Consider the following 20,558-nt stretch of genomic DNA (forward strand, 5'->3'; position numbering starts at 1 on the left):
CCACGGAGGATGCGTATAAACAAGGTTTACTCTTGGGGGACCGGCAGGGCCTCCGAATCCTCAACACTGAGGGCTGGCTGGTGTGCGCAACAGTCGAGAGCGCTGATCGGCAAACGCCCCCAGTGCCCCGAATTCCCAAAGTCTCCAGGCCCGGACCCAGCACCAGACGTCCCCAAAACCACTGCGAGGCCCCTGCTGCGCCGTCCGGCCTCCTGACACCCTCTCCCACCCCACGGTCCCGCTTCTCACTCTGGAACGCTCTGCGTCTTCCCGTTCCCCATTTACTCACCAAGGCGAGCTGGACAGAAGTTCCAGAGCGTCAGTGCCACTTTTCCCGGCCCGCTCTGCGTGACCGCACGCCGATCGCGAGCAGCCACATTCAACGGCCCACAGGATTCAAATTCGCCCACTTCCGCTCGCAAACCCGGAAAGAGCGGTCAGCCCCGCCCCCGGGGGCGGAACCCTAGGAGGTGCTAGTTGTGGGGAAGGGCCTTTGCGCTCACGTCCTGCTGCCCGGTGGTAACCTGGCTGTGTCGCCTTGGCTTGTTTGTTTTGTCTGATCTCTCTCCCTGTTTAGGAGCTCAGAAAAACGCCGGGCGCGGGGTCGTTGTTTCCGCCTATTTGCTCTTGAGGGAATTCTCTTGTTTCCGAAGTGGACAGAGATGTGCTGAAGTTTCGTCACCTTCGAGGAATGGGGCTAAGGAAACCACGAACCGAGCCGGAAGGGTTTTATCTTTCCCTTCATCCTCGAGGAAACAGAAGCAGCAGCAAGAAGGAAAACAAACCAACCCTCCAAATACTTAGTGCAGCCTTTCCTGGGCCTCCTCAGTCCTATCCCGGCACAGTCAGGGCTTTTAATTTCTTTCTGTCCCGGGTTTGGGGAAAACAAAAAGCCAAGTTCACCCGTATTCAGCCAAAAGTTCAAAATAAATGGTCTGACCAGTTCCTGGTCTCAAATAAACTATTTGATGGTAAGTGTTAGAAGGCAATAAATTTTATTTCCCCCCTCTGATAAGGGCTCACTTGACGAGATTATTAAGTATTGTCCCGTGAGATTATTGAAACTACAGTATCTTTTCCTTTATCGAGGACAACAGTGTATCTTTCATCCAAAACCTCTTAAGCTTCTGAAGAGACGTCTATCTGGGAGCTTGCAGAAACTAAAGGAAAGACTGGAAATGCACTAAATAACTCTGACCTTTATGGCTGCGATTGATGTTGGCACCAGATCATCCTCACATCTAATAGCATTGAATTACCTAAACGGATCAGTACAAACCAAACCATGACAGCATACCTTTAGCCTTTGTCAAAAAATATAGTTTGAAAGGTTTACTAGATTTCTGGGAACCTGCACAGGGGGTGTGGAAACCGTTAACTGATGTACTGTTTTTAACAGTGGAAGATAGAAAAGAACCTGTGTCTACAAATAAGGGGTTAAATACATGTAAGTTTTGATACTTTAGCATCTAATATACTGACACTGTGGGCACTAAAAGTAATGAAGTAGATCAGCAGGTACTGAAATGAAATATTGAAAAAAGTTTAAGAAGGACTGTAGTATCCTTTGAAAGTATATGTGTGTATATGGTGTACAAAGTTTGGGGATGGATTCATAAGCTGTAAACATCTCTGGGAACGGGACTGGTAAATAGGAGTAGGAAGAGATGGAGAACTTTTACCTTTCACTTTATCACCAGTTGTATTTTTAAGATAATAAGTTTTTTTTTTTAATTTCACAATTTTGTTCTTTAAGGAAGATTGTTAGAAACTGAATATATTCTAGTTACAAAATCAGGTTTAATAAGCGTATAAATTTCTAATGTTTAGATAGTCTATGTCCATTCATTCATTCAGCAGTTCTTTCTACACTTACATATAATGACTTGACCACACATTTTGTCATTCATGATATATTGTATTATTTTATGTTCCACATATCTAATATGACCCCGTTAAATATATTGCTCCTTGAAGTTTCTTGAAGGCAGAAACTATGTCATATATTTTCCTAGGTCTTTCATAATTCTTGGCACCTTCCCACCATTAAGTCTTATCCTTCACAGGAATTAAATTCTCAAGTTGACCTGTACACAAAAGTTAAAAATGCCCTGGAAAAGTCACCCAAAAGATTATACATATATCTGATTTTCTTTATACAACTCCATGGGCAAGGTCTTTTATATATATATATATAATTAGTTTGTCGCCTGAGTTCTCCTTGGTCAGTCCTTCTCTACAACCCTTAATGAATTCTTCAATTTCTTCCACTAAAATGTTGTCAAAGTCATTATCACCCCGCAGCCTGGCTATCACTTGGAATAATGAGATTCAGTTCTCATCAGTGGTGGAGAGCCCTGTAAAGTCATTCACATTTTTTCCCCATAAGATTAGCCAGGCTTAATTGTATTAATTGTCTAGGGCTAGTGTTCACTCAGTGGCCTATCTGGTTATTTGTACTATTTAAAATGTTGTTCTTTCTTTCACCCAGAGTGAGTATAGGTGATTTTGAATACAAACAATATTCAAGTAATGTTACAGCATTTCGTGAAAAAAAAAGATCTTCAATAAACACCCATTGACTAAATGAAAGAGCCTGAGTAAATACAACTTACGGACTTTTGAAAGAAAATATTCATTGCAGGATATACTTAAATCTAACAAACCTGGCCATCAGACCAGGCATTCTGTGAGCTTATAAACATTTTAAATTAAGTGAAATTAACATAAGTATTCCACTTAATACATGCTGCAAAAAATGAAGAATAAAACTAGGAATTTTATTCAGTCTCTGATAATCCCTCAGTAATGTGAACTAGGTGAGAACTGAATTTTTAGAAAATTTGAGTCATAGCTAATGTAACCTTCTCTCTTTCCTGCTTTCCTCTTCATATTCAATCCATATACAGCAGAAAACAAGACAAAAACAATTCTGGGACCAAGGGTCATCAATTTTACATGGAAGAAACAAACTGCTTTGGCAGAAGAGTTCCTATAATCTATGCTGAAAGATTTTTACCGCAACCACATGAGGAACAAAAATGATAAAATGTGTAGAAATTTAAAGAAAATTCACAAAACTAAATTGGAATTCGATTTAATTTAAAATAATTTTAAAATTTTAAATATAGTTTTAAAAAATTTTATTTAAGAAAGATATAGAACCTGCTACTTTATAATTTGAGAACATAAGTGATTTCAATGTTCATATAGGAAAATTAATATATAAGAATTGTTAAGACATATTAGAAAAAGAAAACAGAGGTTGGGAGTAGACAATTTGTCTTACTAGATAGTAAAAACTTACCACAAAGTTGCTACAAAGAGTAGCCAAAAAAAAAAAAAAGACAAAAAATATAGTATTAGCACAAAAAAGAAAAATACTTAGAGAACCCAGAAAAATGAAACTATATAGAGAATATTAATATATTATAAAGGTGATATTTCCATTTCAGGAAAAGGATGGATTCATTCATAAATTAACAAGAACTGGAAATAACTGGCTAGCTATATGGAAGATATTAAGTTAGGCCTGTACCTTTTATCACATACAAAATAAATTCTGGAAGGATTAAAGATTGAAATTTAAAAAAATAAAACAAAAGTATATTGGGGAGAAGTTTAGAATGGTAACTGTGACTTTAGGGCAGAAGGGACTTCTTAAACAAGGCAGGGCCAGGTGCAGTAGCTCTTGCCTGTAATCCTAGCACTTTGAGAAGCCAAGGCAGGAAGATCACTTCAAGCCAAGAATTTGAGACTAGCCTGGGCAACATGGCGAGACCCGTGGCTCTACGAGAAACAATTTTTTTAAAAATGTATCTGGGTGTGGTGGTGTGCACCTGTAGTCCCAGCTACAGAGGTGGGAGGATCCCTTGAGCCCAAGAGTTGGAGGTTGCAGTGAGCTATGCACCACTACACTCCAGCCTGGGTGAGAGAGCAAGACAGGAATCCTAGAAGCTGTAAAATAAAAGATGAGTATGTTTGATTATGTTAAAGTTTAAAATATTTAAACAGCAAAAATCACCATGACACATTGAAAGATAAATGAGAGACAGTGATGAAATATTTATAAAATATAGGACACTAGGTTAACAATTCTAATGTAAAAACTTTTATAATTTCTTTTCAAAAAGCAATAAAAATGGGCAGAAGAAATGAACAAGTAATTCACTGAAAAGGAAATGAAAGAGGACAAGACACAAAAAATCCTCAACTGTACTACCTCACTTTTGGGAATACAAATCAACCAACCAAATACCAACTTTATTGGATTAGCAAAAATTAAAACAATTCACAATATCCCACAATGGAAGGGTGTGGTGGTAAAATGTACACCTCTTTTTTTTTTTTTTTTTTTGAGACGGAGTCTTGTTCTGTCGCCCAGGCTGGAGTACAGTGGTGCAATCTTGACTCACTGCAACCTCCACCTCCCAGGTTTAAGCAATTCTCCTGCCTCAGCATCCTGAGTAGCTGAGATTATAGGCATGCGCCACCACGCCCGGCTAATTTTTGTATTTTTTTAGTAGAGATGGGGTTTCACCATGTTGGTCAGGCTGATCTTGAACTCCTGACCTTGTGATCTGCCCACCTTGGCCTCCCAAAGTGCTGGGATTACAGGCGTGAGTCACTGCGCCCGGCCAAATGTACACTCTTATCTACAGGAGCATACATTGCTACAATTCTTGGAGAGTAACTCGGGCTTTTCTCAACTTTGGGATTCTCCTATAGAAATAAGCATGCTAGTGCTTTTTGAAGCACTACTTATAGTGACTGCTAACTGGAAACCACTGTCAAGTGGAAGATAATTGAATGAGTCAGGGTACATCCATCCTGTTAGGAGGCTATCCAAAGTTGTGTTGCTTTGCCCCCTAAACCACTGCCTCCAAAGTTAGGACTATTGAACCCCCAAAGACATGCAAATAAGAAGAAGGTATGGTATTCTTTAGAGAAATAACAATGCTCTCTTACACTGTAATGCTGATAAACCTGGCACTCATTCTTAAATTAGCACCCACTAGAATTAGTATACACTTTTGGACTAAACTGTCCTTTACAGGAACTCATTCCTCCCCTGTGTTAGCCATATTGAACTTCTGGTAACCCTTCCTGCCTTTCAAATGAGTCAGTTTTTTTTTTTTTTTTTGGTTTTTTTTTTTTTACTCTCAGCCCCTACCTACATTTGAAGCAAATACTTGACTCATACTTAAGGCAGATCCATCCCTGAATGTCTGTTCACTTTTCTTTTATCTTCCACCTTGAGGATGAATTTCTAGCTTTTTCTCTAGCCTCTCTCCTCAGCAATACCTATTAATATTCTGCCTGTTATCTGATAACACCTCACTTATCTGTTGCTTGATTAGAGACCATTCCTGAGATCTTAGAATGAAAGTTTTTAATTAAATTTTCTGCTACTCAGAACCCTAATAGAGTCATACTATAAGAAGTATACTTTGAGGCCGGGTGCAGTGGCTCACACCTGCATTTTATGTGGCTCACATAAAATATGTCACAATCAGTTCCTCCTCAGAATACAGGCCACTGTAGCACTCTATTCCCAAACTTCTACTTCACTAATGTCTAACAAAAATGTAAAAGCATGAAATAGAGGTAATTCTCTTCTCCCCAATTGACTTTATATCTTAATCGTTCCTACTCTACTCATGATCTTGTTACTGCTGCCGTATTTACCTCGGGTTTGTTTTTTACTTCCTCCTTTAGTGGTCTTTTTTTCTTCTTCCCCTCTCTGTGCTCACTGTCCTTATCTGTTACTTAGGCTTCCTCTATGATTCTCAGCAATATTTGAATACTTTGGAATACACTTAGTATTTCTTTTTTTTTTTTTTTTTTTTTTTTTTTTTTTTTTTTTTGAGACGGAGTCTCACGCTGTTGCCCAGGCTGGAGTGCAGTGGCGCGATCTCGGCTCACTGCAAGCTCCGCCTCCTGGGTTCACGCCATTCTCCTGCCTCAGCCTCCTGAGTAGCTGGGACTACAGGCGCCCGCCACCGCGCCCGGCTAATTTTTTGTATTTTTAGTAGAGACGGGGTTTCACTGTGGTCTCGATCTCCTGACCTTGTGATCCGCCCACCTCGGCCTCCCAAAGTGCTGGGATTACAGGCTTGAGCCACCGCGCCCGGCCAGTATTTCTAATTATGGCATTAATGCTGCAAAATTTTCATCCTATGATTCCAAAATAAATTAGCCTATATTATAATAATTATTATTAATTGTTGAGACAGGATCTTGTTCTGTCACTCAGGTTGGAAGTGCAGGGATATGACCATGGCTCACTGCAGTCTCAACTGCCTGGGCTCAAGTGATCCTCTCATTTCAGCCATTCAAGTAGCTGGGGCCACAGGCATGCACTGCTATGCCCAGCTGATTTTTTGTTTGTTTGTTTTTTAATTTTTGTGAAGATGGGGGGGTCTCGTATTTTGCTCAGGCTGGTCTTGAACTCCTGGGTTCAAGTGATCCTCCTGCCTTGGGCTTCAAAAGTGCTGAGATTACAGGTGTGAACCACCACCCCCAGCCATAGCTCATATTACTGTTCACTTCTTGTGTAGAAATCATAATGATAATATCATATGAAATAAGTACATGACCATTATTAGTGTACGACCCCATGATTAAAATAATTTGCCAAGCTTCTGCTATGCTGTCAGCAATGCTAATATGTTTCTGAATGGAGTTGTATTCATTTTATCAAGCATAAAGGGCTTGCTGCCTGATGCACTAAAAGCCAATATAATATGACACTGGGCTTTTGAGAAAAGAAAAGCTTTTTGTTATATGTCAACTCACAAGAAGACAGGAGTCCAGCTCAAAGCTGTCTCTCTGTGTTGGCTTTACTTCTGTTAGAAAAGGTTTAGGGGGTGATTCTGAGACTAGTAGGTGATTGGTGGAAGAAAAGGGGAGGTCTGGAAAGTCCTCAGGCATGCCTCCTAATGCGTCACAGGTGCAAATTTAGCGGGGAGTTAATATGAAATGTGGTAGAAATTCAGGCTGTGACATCAACAAACTTGCTCTGCGCAAACTCCAGTTGGCCACATTGTTTCCAATAGTTTCATTCATTGTTTCATCCAGGTTTTTTAAATCCCTCAAGGAGAGGGAGTTTCAGCTTTTAGGCAGGTTGTTTCTTTTTGTTATTAACTATCCTTCAAAATTCAAGAATGTCTGTTAGTTACTGGTTTCTTTAATTCTTTGGAGCACAGTTTCATTCATGTGTTTACTAATATGTTTCTTACATTTATTTGCCTGACCAGTCTTTTTATATCACTTTGTGAACTTGAATTAAAATACGTTTTTGGAAAAGTAGGTTGTCTGCTGTCAAACAGAAGTCTTTTCCTCGTTGTCTATTTACTTGAATCTTTTGATCTAAAATGTTCATCTAACTGTTCTTCAGTGTCTTGTAAGTTAAACACACCTCCTCCTGGCAGCAGGGAACAGCATCCAAAACAGCCAATTTCAGGTCTTTTGTTTCAGGGTTGTTTGGATAATAAGTAGCTATATAGTAACCACGTGATTTGGAATGACATCATGCCTGCTGGGTTAACTGTATGGATTTTACAAAGGACTCAAAGTTTGCTTGTAGCCAATATGAGACATGTGTTTTAATATAGGTCAAAGATTTGGTATGTTTATGTTAACATTATTCCTCTCTAAGTTGGTGTTTCAAACAAATGATTGCCTGGATTGCTTTTTAAAATTGCTGTCTTTTGGCCTGAAGTGTTTACATAGAAATCAGAGCCTCTTTACAGTTAAGAGTAACTCCAAATGCAGGAACACACATTGGTAATGCCACCCAGAATAAATCAAGTAATGAACAACATGCTTGAACTGAATCTTTAACATTCTTGGATACAATTGCTGGCAATCAAAACTGTTTTCAGTTTATTTTGTGTACTTTGATTTTTTAATCCCTCCCAGAATACTCACGGAAAATGACTCCGCAACTGAATTGATAAAGTGACTCAGTTACAATAAGCCCAATTCTTACCTGAGTGTTTTGTTGGGGGTGAAAGAAAACTTCAAATTCTCACGAAGCTCTAGGGCACAGAATCATCACTTAGGAAGCAGGCACTTGCTCAAAGTTTAGCTTCAACCCCTAGGGCCATTCATTAAGAAACAGTTTTCAAGGATAGTAAGTAGTGCAATGTTAAGAGGCGAACTTGAAAGCAAAACAGGCTGAGGTTTAAATGCTAGCTCTTTTACTTATAAGCTGAGTATGAAGCACCCAATCCTTTGAGCTTCACTACACATTTATAAGATGTAAACTATAATAACTACCTGACAGGTTTCTTGTGAACTCTAAGTGAGAGGACATTTAATGGTAATTATAATTAGGCAAATGGGTAAGACAGTTAACATCCCCTTCCTTCTCCTTTCAGTGGCATCTGGCATTCCATGCCCAGTATCCTTAGGCTTGTGAGCCACTGAAAATCACAAAGGAACTCTCCTCCCAGATGGATCTTAGCCTCATATTCCTTTTTTCTGCCCTTCAGAACATATGATACATTCCTCAGTGACCTGCTGTCTACATTCCACCTTGGTAGTGATTTCAGTAAATCCATGTTTACAGAAAGAGATAATGAACTAGCTCTAATAGGTCATATTTGTAGCTGAAATAGTGAGAATTTCAGGGCAGTTTGATGTAATGTTTGCTATTTAACCCCTGTACGATTTTTAAAATTGTTTGGGTTTGCAAGTCTAGTATCTCCAAGGTGACTCACATCTTAGGTATTGTACAGTAACATATATTAAACTTTAGCCTTCCAACAGTGGTCATAATGGGGCAATGAGTCTTCCTGTAGGTGAGGTTAACTAATAAAAGATATATGATTGGAAAAAAATAAAGGGAACTAACATTTGTTTAATACTTTCTACATTCAAAACACACACTGTGGTAAAACTAAATGTTGATTTACTTAATCTTGACAAAGTAGGTGATGAAACTAGGGCTTAATGAGATTAAATAATTTGTCCAAGGCCACAGTAGGCAGAACTGGTATTTTAACTATAGCTTGTTTGGTTGGACACAAAGCTTGTTCTTTTTCCATTACAATATTTCAGTTCACACACCCCGGAAGAGATAAGAGCAGTGATAAGAAACCTAATATTAATAGAAAACAATTAACTAATAGCAAAGTTTGTTGGGTTTTTTTGTGAGAAATTTGCTTGTTTATCTATAGAACTGTAGGATGTTAGTTTGATAAAGAACCTCAGTTATCATCTAGTTTTAGGTAGAGGCTTTGTTAATATTAGCACAGCGATGACTTTTTAGTACTAGACTGAAGGATGAATTAGAGCAACAATTTTCAAAATGTGGTTCATGAGGTCAAACTATTTTCAAAATAATACTAAGACCATTTGCTTTTTCACTTGTATTCTTTCACAAGTGTACAATAGAGTTTTCTAGAGGCTGCATGGGGTGTGATATTGCAACAGACTGAATGCAGAAACTGATATGAAAATCCAGTGATTTTCTTTTTTTTTTTTCCTTTTTCTTCTTTTTTTTTTTTTGAGACGGAGTCTCGCTCTGCTACCCAGGCTGGAGTGCAGCGGTGTGATCTCAGCTCACTGCAACCTCCACCTCCCGGGTTTGAGTGATTCTCCTGCCTCAGCCTCCCTAGTAGCTGGGACTACAGGCACCCATCACCATACCTGGCTAATTTTTTGTATTTTTAGTAGAGACGGGGTTTCACCGTGTTAGCCAGGATGGTCTCGATCTCCTCACCTTGTGATCTGCCTACCTTGGCCTCTCAAAGTGCTGGGATTACAGGCGTGAGCCACCGTGCCCAGTCAATCCAGTGATTTTATATTAAATTATCCATCAGAGAGATTTATATAAAGGTAAAACAATGCCATTCTTCTCACTAAATTATTTTTGTTTTAGAAAACACAAATATTTATGTTAGCATGTAGTTTCATAATGTTATTTTAAATAACAATCCCACCATTCAGCCCAGTGGTGGGCAGCTGTGAATATGTTTCTGGAACAGCTTGCACACAGCTTGCAGGAACCAGAACAGGAACCAGAACAGCCAAAAAGGACCATGTCCTGCAAATATTGGGGATCTGTGCTGTGATCCTTGGTTGCTGCATCTGATCACAGAGGTATAGGAAAAGAGGTGGTGGTCATTATGGTTGCACTAACCCCCATTATTGCAAACCCTCCCACCCCTCTGGCTAAAGTAATATCCAGGAGATTTAAAGAAGCAAAGCCTTTTCTCTCCCGGTATTTTTCTCTCTCCCCTCTTATGGAAGCCAGACATTGAAGACTAGGACATTCAAAAGCAACTGCATGATTTATAATCCTCTGTGTATATACCCAGTAATGGGATGGCTGGGTCAAATGGTATTTCTAGTCCTAGATCTTTGAGAAATCGCCACACTGTTTTCCACAATGGTTGAACTAGTTTACAGTCCCAACAACAGTGTAAAAGAACCCAAATGTCCATCAGTGACAGGCTGGATTAAGAAAATGTGGCACATACACACCATGGAATACTATGCAGCCATAAAAAAGGATGAGTTCGTGCCCTTTGTAGGGACATGGATGCAGCTGGAAACCATCGTTCTCAGCAAACTATCGCAAGAACAGAAAACCAAACACCACATGTTCTCACTCATAGGTAGGAATCGAACAATGAGATCACTTGGACACAGGAAGGGGAACATCACACACCAGGGCCTATTGTGGGGAGAGGGGAGGGGGAAGGGATAGCATTAGGAGATATACCTAATGTAAATGATGAGTTAATGGGTGCAGCACACCAACATGGCACGTGTATACATATGTAACAAACCTGCACATTGTGCACATGTACCCTAGAACTTAAAGTATAATAATAATAATAATAATAATAATAAAGCAACTGCATATGTAAGGAAAATTAGAAAGTTACCACACATGCCCAGGTGAAGGTGCAGGATCAGCAAAGACCAGAGAAGGCCTTAAGTTTAAACCTCAGGCTGATGCTCAGTGCAGACACAACCTATAACAATAATGGCAACAAAAATAATAATAAAACCCAAAACACCAGCAAAACCTAGGGAAGGTAGAGAACCTAATTTCCAAAGGTACGACATTATTAGATGCAAATATACAGTTTTCAACAACAACAACAAAATCACAAAGCACACAAAGAAACAGGAAAGTATGTTCTTTTCAAAGGGAAAAAACCCAATAAACTATCTTTGAAAAAGACTGGATGGTAGATCTACTAGACAGTCAAAGACTTTAAAACAACTGTCTTAAAGATGCTCAAAGAACCAAAGGAAGAAATGACAGTCAACAAAATGATGTCTGAACAAAATGGAAAAATCATTAAAGAAATAAAAAACCTAAAAAGAAAAAAAATCGTGGAGCTGAAAATTACAGTAACTGAAATTTAAAAATTCACTAGAAGTATTCAAAGGCAGATTTGGGCAGGCAGGAGAAAGAATCAGTGAACTTGAAAATAGAACAAAGAAAATTACTGAATCTGAGAAACAGAAAGAAAAAGATTGAAGAAAATGGAACTGAGCCCAAAAGACCTATGTGACACCATAAAGCTAAACAACACAGGCATTATGGTACTCCCAGAAAAAGAAGAGAAAGAAAAAGAAAGAATATCTGAAAAAGTAGTGGCCAAAAACTTCCCAAATTTGATGGACGATATGAATATAAACATCCAAGAAGCTCAACGAACTCAATGTATGATGAACTCAGAGACCCACACCAAGATATTATAATCAAAATGTTGGAAGACAAACACAAAGAGAATTTTGAAAGCTGCAAGAGAGAAGTGACTTGTCACAAGAGGTCATAAGATTAACAGCAGATTTATCATCAGATACTTTGGAGGCCAGAAGACAATGCACTTATGGTTTTTAAGTACTAAAACAAAATTGTCAAATCAAAATTGTATTATAAAAATAATGTATAATTTCATTTTTTTCTAAATGATTTAAAAGACTGATACATTTAAAAATAAACAATTATTAGTCTAAAAGCTGTTATGATAATCATGGTTTGCAACTCCATGCTTTATTCTTGATGTAATTTAAGACACTAATGTGTTAGAAAATTATTAGCTAATGTTTTTGGACAAACAGTGTATAAAAATTAATTTTATGACATTGACAATCAAAAGGGTTGGGGATAGAGCTGTTAAAGAAGCAGTGTATGTTACTGAAGTTAATCTGCTATAAATTCAAATCAGAGTGTTTTAACTTTAGGGTGTTATGTAATCCCATGGTAACCACAAGAAAATAGCTAAAGAATGTATACAAAATGATATGAGAAAGACATTTAAACATTTCCCTACAAAATATCAACTCAACACAAAAGACAGTAATGCAGGAAATGGACAAAAAAGTTTTAAGATATATAGAAAACAATAGCAAAATAAAGGAATAAGTCCTTCATTATCAATGATTATTCTAAATATAAATGGATTAAACTCTCCAATCAAAAGACAGAGATAGGCAGAATCCTATCCAAAAAAAAACCATGATCCAACTATATATTCTCTTTAGAAGACTCACTTTAGATTCAAAGACACAAATAGGTCAACAGTGAAAGGATGGAAAGGGTTGTTCCATGTAAATAGTAACAAAAGGAGCATTCTCCTTTTGTAGTATCTAAACTAATATTAGAATGACTAAAATTAAAAAGACTGATTATATCAAATGTTAGCAAGGATATAGAGGACCTGGAATTCTCATACATTGTGTGGAAATGTAAAATGATATGACCACTTTTGAAAACAGTTCACTAGTTTCTTAAAAAGTTAAATACACATTTACCTTATAATCCTGTCATTCCAACAAAGACTTGCATACATATGTTCATAGCAACTTTGTAAATAATCAAAAATGGAAAATGTCTAACAACTGGTAAATGTATTAACAATACAATAAATATTACAATAAATTAAATCAACTATTGATACATAATATTATTTAAAGAATGAATCTTAAAATAAGTATGCTTAGTGAAAGTCAGAAAAAATACATACTGTATAGTTTCACTTATGTAAGATTCTAGAAAATATTAACTAATTTATAGTGATAGAAAGTAGATATGTGGTTGCCTGGGGATTGGGTGGGGAATGGGGAGAAATTACAAAGGAGCACAAGGAAATTTGGGGGAGTAATGTATATATTCAGTGTCTTGATTAAACACGGTGATGGTTTCACAGGTGCTTACATATGTCAAAACTTATCAAATTGTACTATTAAATATATATGACTTATTTTAAGTCAATTATACCTCAATAACATTGCTAGAAAAAATAGAATAGGGGATTTTTAGGTAACTAACTATATTTGTCTCTTATTAGTTACAAACTTGGTAGCTTATAACACCACACATTTATTTTCTTGTAGTCTGGAGGCTAGAAGACAATCAATTTCTTCCTTTCTTTTTTTTGTTTGTTTTAGACGGAGTCTCACTCTGTTGCCCAGGCTGGAGTGCAGGGGGCGCAATCTCGGCTCACTGCAACCTACACCTCCCAGGTTCGAGTGGTTTTCCTGCCTCAGCCTCCCGAGTAGCTGGGACTACAGGCGGGTGCCACCATGCCCAGCTAATTTTTGTATTTTTAGTAGAGACAGGGTTTCACCATGTTGGCCAGGCTGGTCTCCAAATCCTGACCTCAGGTGATCCACCCACCTCGGCCTCCCAAAGTGCTGAGATTACAGGTGTGAACCACCAGGCCCGGCCAGCCCCAGTCAGTTTCCCTACGCTCATGTCAAAGTATTGGCAGGGCTTGTTCCTTCTGGAAGCTTTAAGGGAGAATCAGTTTCCTTGCATTCTCCAGCTTCTGGAGCCGCGTTCCTTGGCGTATGGTCCCTTCGTTCATCTTTAAAGGCAGCAGCATTATCTTCGAAATTCTGTTGCCGTTATCACATGGCATTTTCCTCTTCTGTTTCAATTCTTCCTCTGCCTTCCTCTTAAGAAAGATATTTTTGAATATTAATTCTTTTTGTAATTAAGACTTCCTCAAACCAGTAAAAAAAAAAAGAAAAGAAAAGAAGAGAAAGCAGACCATTGGGTCTTTGAGATTCTGTTTCATTTCTGCCCTTAAATCACCTTTCAACTGAATAATTTTGTTCACGTCAAATTGCATCAAATGGCCACCCTAATTCTAAATTATACTTGGTGAAATTATGCCATATAGATAATTTAGCACACAAATTTGTTATAGCATAAATACATGTAAAAACCAGGAGCCAACCCAGAGTTGTTGCAAATATAGGTTTAGACTAAGAAAAAGCCCTAAAGTTGAAAGTATTGCTTATCTATGTCGTGAATCATTTTCCCAGCCTAATGGCTATGCCATGTCTATCTGTAAATCTCACTAATTTGCAGCTTCTGTATAACAAGTTTTAATAAAAGCTCTCACCAAACCAGGCATCTACAGACAAAAGAGCAAAACAAGACACTCAGGAAAATTTACATTAAGTTTTAAGTGACACGAGGAAGAGTTTGTCTAAAAAATGCCTATGCTTTTCAGTCCTCAGGTCCAGCTTGTGGAACAGACATTTATCGGGGCCTGTACCCATTCTTCCCTAGGAACATTCTCTTTAAGGGCATGTTACAAAGACGTATTTAACCAGGACAGACAAAGACAAGTAATGTTTTTAGTACAAAGGCAGATTTCCACCAAGATAAAAGTTACCTTTTCAGATAACGAAAAGATTCCTAAAACTAGTTCCTAACTCCTAGGAGGCAAAAATAAAGCTGAGATTTGGGAGTTCAACAAAAAGCATTCAGAGCTTGGCCCAATGCAATATTTACCTCCCTGTTATGGTCAGAGATACCCTTTGCCCACCAAATGGGAGGCTTAAACAATTTCTGAAGAGTGTACTAGTACTCCAGAGCCGTGGGGCCATCATGAAGAGCCTTGGAGCCCTTCATTGGTTCTTGGTAAAACCTATAAGATCATTGAATTCGGCCTCCCTGAAAAGTTCACCAAAACAGCCTGTTAGTAAGACAAGGCTGAGTTTATTTTTACTGTGGTGAGGGAGAGCACTACCTTGATAGATATTTTTAGTAACACCTGATAGTGGAGAGGAAAAATTCAGGATATTTATAAAGTTTTGGAGGATGTTTTAAGGTACTTCTTTTACTATAAAGGCTTGATTAAGATTGGATAAAAATTATGATACGATAGTTTAGGAATTGTGAACCCAGAAAGGCAAGGATTTTGAAGCAAATCTTTGAAGTCTTTGGGAGTAAATAGTCATTTGATGCTATTTGTTAAATAAGTGAAGAGTTTGACATTCATTTAAATGAGATTTTCAGGGAATTCTTGAGAAGAATAAAATGTTTTTTTGTGTAGCATAAGAATAGACATATAGATAGTAGAATCAAACTGAGAGTTCAGAAATGCCCTGATATTCATGATCAATAGACTTTTAAAAATTGTATTGAGGCAAATTTCACGTAACATAAAAATCAACCACTTCAAAGTATACAATTTTATGCCACTTAGTACATTCACAATGTTGTGCAACCATTACCTCTATCTATTTCCAATATATTTTCATCATCCCCAAAGCAAACCCCATAACCATCAAGCATTTACTCCCACTCACTCATCCTTATCCATGGAAAACCACTAGTCAGCTTCTTGTCTTTATAGATTTACCTATTTTGGGATGTTTCATAAAAATGGAGTCATATAGTCTGTGATCTTTTGTGTCTGACTTCTTTTATTTCACATAATGTTTTGGAGGCTCATCTGCATTGTAGCATGGATCAGTACTTTATTCCTTTTTATTACTGAATAATGTTCTATTTTTTGAGATGGGATCTTACTATGTTGCCAAGGCTGGTCTTGAACCCCTGGGCCCAAGTGATCCTTCTGAGATGGGGAAGCAAATATAAGAGGAAAAACCCTGATCTGGGAATTTCATATTATGCTGCTGCCAGTACCATTGGTTGATTAAACAGATCAAACCTGACACAGAAACTAAAACTAAGAGAAAACTATGGACAGGAGTTCTACCCAATATCCAGCAGCATTCTTCACGGAATATGTGCCTTCCACAGAGGAAATCGATAGGATGCTCACAGACTGGGAAAAGCAAATTGAAGCATGAGACAAATATAGCCCAATATGTCCCTATAATAATGATGCAGATACTGACTACATTAATGAAAGGAATGCTAAATTCAGCAACAAGGTAGAAGGATTCTATGGAAAACATATAAAGCTGAAAAATGTAGAAAGCTGAAGTTAAACAAAATCTAGAAAGAGGAACAGCCATCTTAATCTCCTTCAGGAACTGTTTTGATTGCCAAATTGTGCCAGTAAACCAGGACTCTGTCTGTACCTCTCCTTTAATGAGTTGTAGAGAGATGTTCTATGAATGTCCATGTATTTTCATGCTTACATATTCTTATTATTCACTTATATTAGAAAAGACTGTCTTCTATTTCTGTGTTTAAAGTATGTGTTTAATGTGTGAAACCTGCTGGGCTTAAAATTCTTAGCTACAAATATATGAGTCATTGTTGTCCTGAAATTTGTCATATATCTGATTTGAGCTGGAGTTGAACTTGGCAGCTTCAGGGGTATGATGCTAAACTGGTACTAATTTTTTTCTTGTAAGCTGTGGTAGGTGGTGAAAGGAGGGTAACAATGGTTATTGGAAATTCACCCTAGGCCCTCATCTTCTACAGAAATAGTCACAATTACAGGTGCTTGCCTGTTCCATGCTCTACCCCCACAGCCCATGTGCATTTATGTGGGCAAACATAGGGAATAGGAGGCTGATCCTCTAATAGCCTTCTAAAATGTCACCTGTCAAAAAGCAAATATCCTTGGAAGAAAGTAAGTTAAAACATTTGGTAGAAATAGTATTTAAAATATATATAATACAATTTGGCAAGAAAAAAGCCTAATTGGAGTTTAAACCTTATTTCAACTGTAACTAAAAAATTAGAACATGAGGCTTGTGTAGTAATTATGGGAAATATAGGACAGAAAACCTGAAGTTAGGACTATGCCATAAAAGTGAAGGAGATTATCTATTTGCATCATTTAAAAAAAATTTGCAATCTCGGAAAGGCTTTATTTCTACTTCACCATGATTTCATATAGACTCAGAGGCACCATTATGTGTTTCAATTTGGTATCCTCTTGACTTTTTGTAGTGTTTTTCCTTAAAGAAGAAAATTTTGAGTAAACTCTATACATTGCAAGTTAATCTTTTGACAATAATTAAAAATGTTGTTGCTGTTGTATCATCAATGCAAGAAGACCAACAATAAAAGTACAGGACAAGGAAATTCACAAGATATAACAGTAGAACAGACTGAGTCACATTTAGGTGATGGCGAGGACAGAGTAGCAGTATATACATGCACCCAAAGATGTGCAAATTGAGTAGAATAATGTATGGATTACACAGTGAATTTTCTAAGCCCATCTGAGGACTTTGTACCTTCTGAAAAATGTCCTGTATCCCCTCCAGTTTATAGAATATCTTTCAGGTCTACTGTGTGCCCTGTTATATAATAAAAGCATGACTGGCATGAATGAGATGAAAAAGTTGGGCATACTAGAAGGAAGCTCTGATTTAGTGAATAATGGACTGTTAAGTAAAGATGGTAATAGAAATGCATATTAATAAATGTATGCATATTCAATGTATTATTAATAGAGAAATTATAACATGATACATTCATACAATTATAGAATGAGGCAGATCTATACTGACATGAAAAGATGCTTATAATATGTCTATATAAAAAGAGGTTTGTAACTGGACATGGTAGCACACACCTGTAGTCCTAGCTACTCTGGGGGCTAAGGCAGGAGGATTGCTTGAGCCAAGGAGTTGGAGGCTGCAGTGAGCTACGGTGGCACCACAGCATTCTAGTCTGGGCAACAGAGTGAGACCCCGTCTCTAAAGAAAGATTTTAAAAATTAAAAAAAAAAAATCACTAAAGGGTACCCATTTTACTTCATTTAATAATGTAAAAAGACTGCATTGATATGGTTAAATTTCCAGGATCCTCTGTTCCTTAGGGATGGACTAAATGGCGAGTATCATCGCTTGCAAATGTGTTTCAAACTTGACGGATCATATGTTAAGCAAAAAAGTTTACTATCTTTTAATCCCCACCCCCCAAAAAAAAGAATGATTCTTTCTCCCCAGTGTCTTGAGTAGCTGGGATTACAGGCATGTGCCACCGTACCCAGCTTTGAAAAATGTTCTATCATATGGATATATCACATTTTGTTTATCCATTCTTCAGCTGATAGACACTTGGGTGGTTTCTACCTTTTGGCAATTGTTGATAGTGTTCCTGTGAACATTTGTGTACAAGTATTTGTTTGAATACCTGTTTTTAATTCTTTTGGATATATACCTAGGAGTGGAATTGCTTGATCATATGGTAATGATATGTTTAACTTATTAAGGAATCACCAAACTGTTTTTCACAGTGGCTGACCCATTTTACATTCTCACCAGCAATGTGTGAGGGCTCTGATAATCTCTGTATCCTCACTAACACTTGTTTTTGTTTGTTTTCCTTTTTTTAAAAAAAATTATAGCTATCCTAATTGTGTGAAGCAGTACTTCATTATGGTTTTGATTTGCATGTCCCTAATTAACTAATCATGTTTAGCATCTTTTCATGTGTTTTTGGCCATTTGTATATCTTTAGAAAAATGTCTATTAAAGTCCTTTGCTCATTTTTATTTTTTTTCTGTTGAGTTATAAGAATTCTTTATGTATTCTGCATACTCGTAGACTCATATCAAATATATGATTTGCAACTGTTTTCTCCCATTCATTGTTTATTTTTCTCTTTATCATGTGCTTTGATGCATAAAACTTTAAAATTTTGAAGTCCAATTTATTTTTTCTTTTGTTGCTTGTGCTTTTGGTGTGATTTCTCAGAATCCATTGCCAAATTCAAGGTGATAAGGATTTATCCCTATTTCTTTTTCATAAAAGTTTTATAGTTTTTAGCTCCTACATTTAAGTTTTGAGTTTATTCATTTTGAGTAAATTTTTGTAGATGGTACAAGGTGGGGATCCAACTTCATTCTTTTGCATGTGGCTATTTAATTGTCCTGATATCTTTGTTGGAGAGACTATTATTTCTTTATTGAGTGGTTTTGGTACTCTTGTCAAATATCAATTAGCTGCATATATATGGGTTTATTTCTAGACTCTCAGTTCTGGTCCATTGATCTATATGTCTATCCTCATGGCAGCACTATAATGTTCAATTATTATAGCTTTGTGGTAAGTTTACATGTGAGGAAGTATAAGTCTTCCAACTTAATTTTTGTTTAGCAAGATTATGTTAGCCATTATGGGCAACTAACTTTTGACAAAGGTGCAAAGACAATTCAATGGAGGAAAAAGGGGTCCTTTAAATAATTGGTGCCAGAACAATTGGCTATTCACTTGCCAAAATGATTTGGATGCCTACCATACACTATACACAAAAATTTGGACTCGTATCATACACTATACACAAAAGTTAACTCAAAATGGATCACAGACCTAAATATAGGAGCTAAAATTTTAATGCTCTTAGAAGTAAATATAGGAGTAAATTGTGACCCAGGGTTAGGTAATGATTTCTTAGATTCAATACTAAATCATAGTGATAAAAGAAACATTTTGTAAATTAGAATTCATCAATATTAAAAACATTCATGCTTCAAATGACATGGTCAGGAAAGGTAAAAGACAAACCTAGAGGCTGGAAGAAAATATTTCCAAATCATATAATTTGATAAGGGACTTGTATCCAGAATATGTTAAGAACTTACAACTTTAGGGGAAGAAAGTCTTTTCCCTCTGCCCTTCTCTGGCTCGTGCCCTGTAAATTAAATGGACAAAAGAGATTAACAAGAGAGAAACAAACAGGAGTTTATTAATATGTGCATTGCACATACACGTGGGAGCACTTAAAGATGAGTAACTCAAAGGGGTGGTTAGAACTTGGGCTTACATAGCATCTTAATGAAAGAACCATACATTTTTAGAGAAGTGACAAGACAAAGCAAAAGGACTTTAAGCTTCTGGGATGGCAAGTTGTGGGAAGTCAAATATATGGGGAAACTAATGGTAGATAAGGGCTAGTTTTAGCAAGGTTTGTTTTGCAGATTCCATTGGTGACATCCCTAAGCAGATAAAGGTCTAGAGTTGGCTCTAGCAATTAACTTCTGTATTTCTTGGTAGAGGAAATTACAAATTTATGTCCTGTTTTTTGGTAAATAGGGGAAAAGCAGAGAATTTTCCTTGTATCTGTTGCTTCTCAATTGCCTTTAGCTCAAAATAATCCTTATGCCAAAATGGCGTAATTTGGGGTGGCAAATTTTGCTCTCCTTCACAACTCAACAAGAAAAAGACAAATGACTCAATTTAAAAATAGACAAGAGGTTTACATGGACATTTATCCAAAGAAGACACACAGATTGTCAGTCAGCACATGAAAGGATGCTCAATGTCATTAGGCAATAGGAAAATGCAAATCAGAACCACAAGAGATACCATAAGACACATAACCAATAGATGTATATTTTTTAAATCCAGAAAAT

The 20,558-nt window shown here is 37.1% G+C and overlaps 1 protein-coding gene and 1 long non-coding RNA gene across 6 annotated transcripts in view; one reads left to right on the forward strand and one right to left on the reverse strand.

The window, feature by feature from the left end:
* Positions 1 to 418, reverse strand: part of LOC105477923 (G2/M-phase specific E3 ubiquitin protein ligase) — a 57,338-nt gene extending 56,920 nt beyond the window's left edge. The window contains exon 1 of one of the 5 annotated variants that reach the window (XM_011734789.3): positions 290 to 418. The gene's annotated coding sequence lies outside the window, so the exon portion shown is untranslated. The remainder of the gene's footprint in view (positions 1 to 289) is intronic. The other 4 variants (XM_011734787.2, XM_011734793.2, XM_011734791.2 and 1 more) reach the window with 4 other exon arrangements.
* LOC139364321 (uncharacterized) lies at positions 335 to 3,083 on the forward strand. The gene is made up of 3 exons (XR_011625969.1): positions 335 to 470; positions 578 to 971; positions 2,910 to 3,083. It is a non-coding gene; the product is annotated as an uncharacterized lncRNA (long non-coding RNA).
* Positions 3,084 to 20,558: the final 17,475 nt, after the last annotated feature.

This window comes from Macaca nemestrina, chromosome 7 (assembly GCF_043159975.1).
Source record: "Macaca nemestrina isolate mMacNem1 chromosome 7, mMacNem.hap1, whole genome shotgun sequence".
NCBI classification, from domain to species: domain Eukaryota; kingdom Metazoa; phylum Chordata; class Mammalia; order Primates; family Cercopithecidae; genus Macaca; species Macaca nemestrina.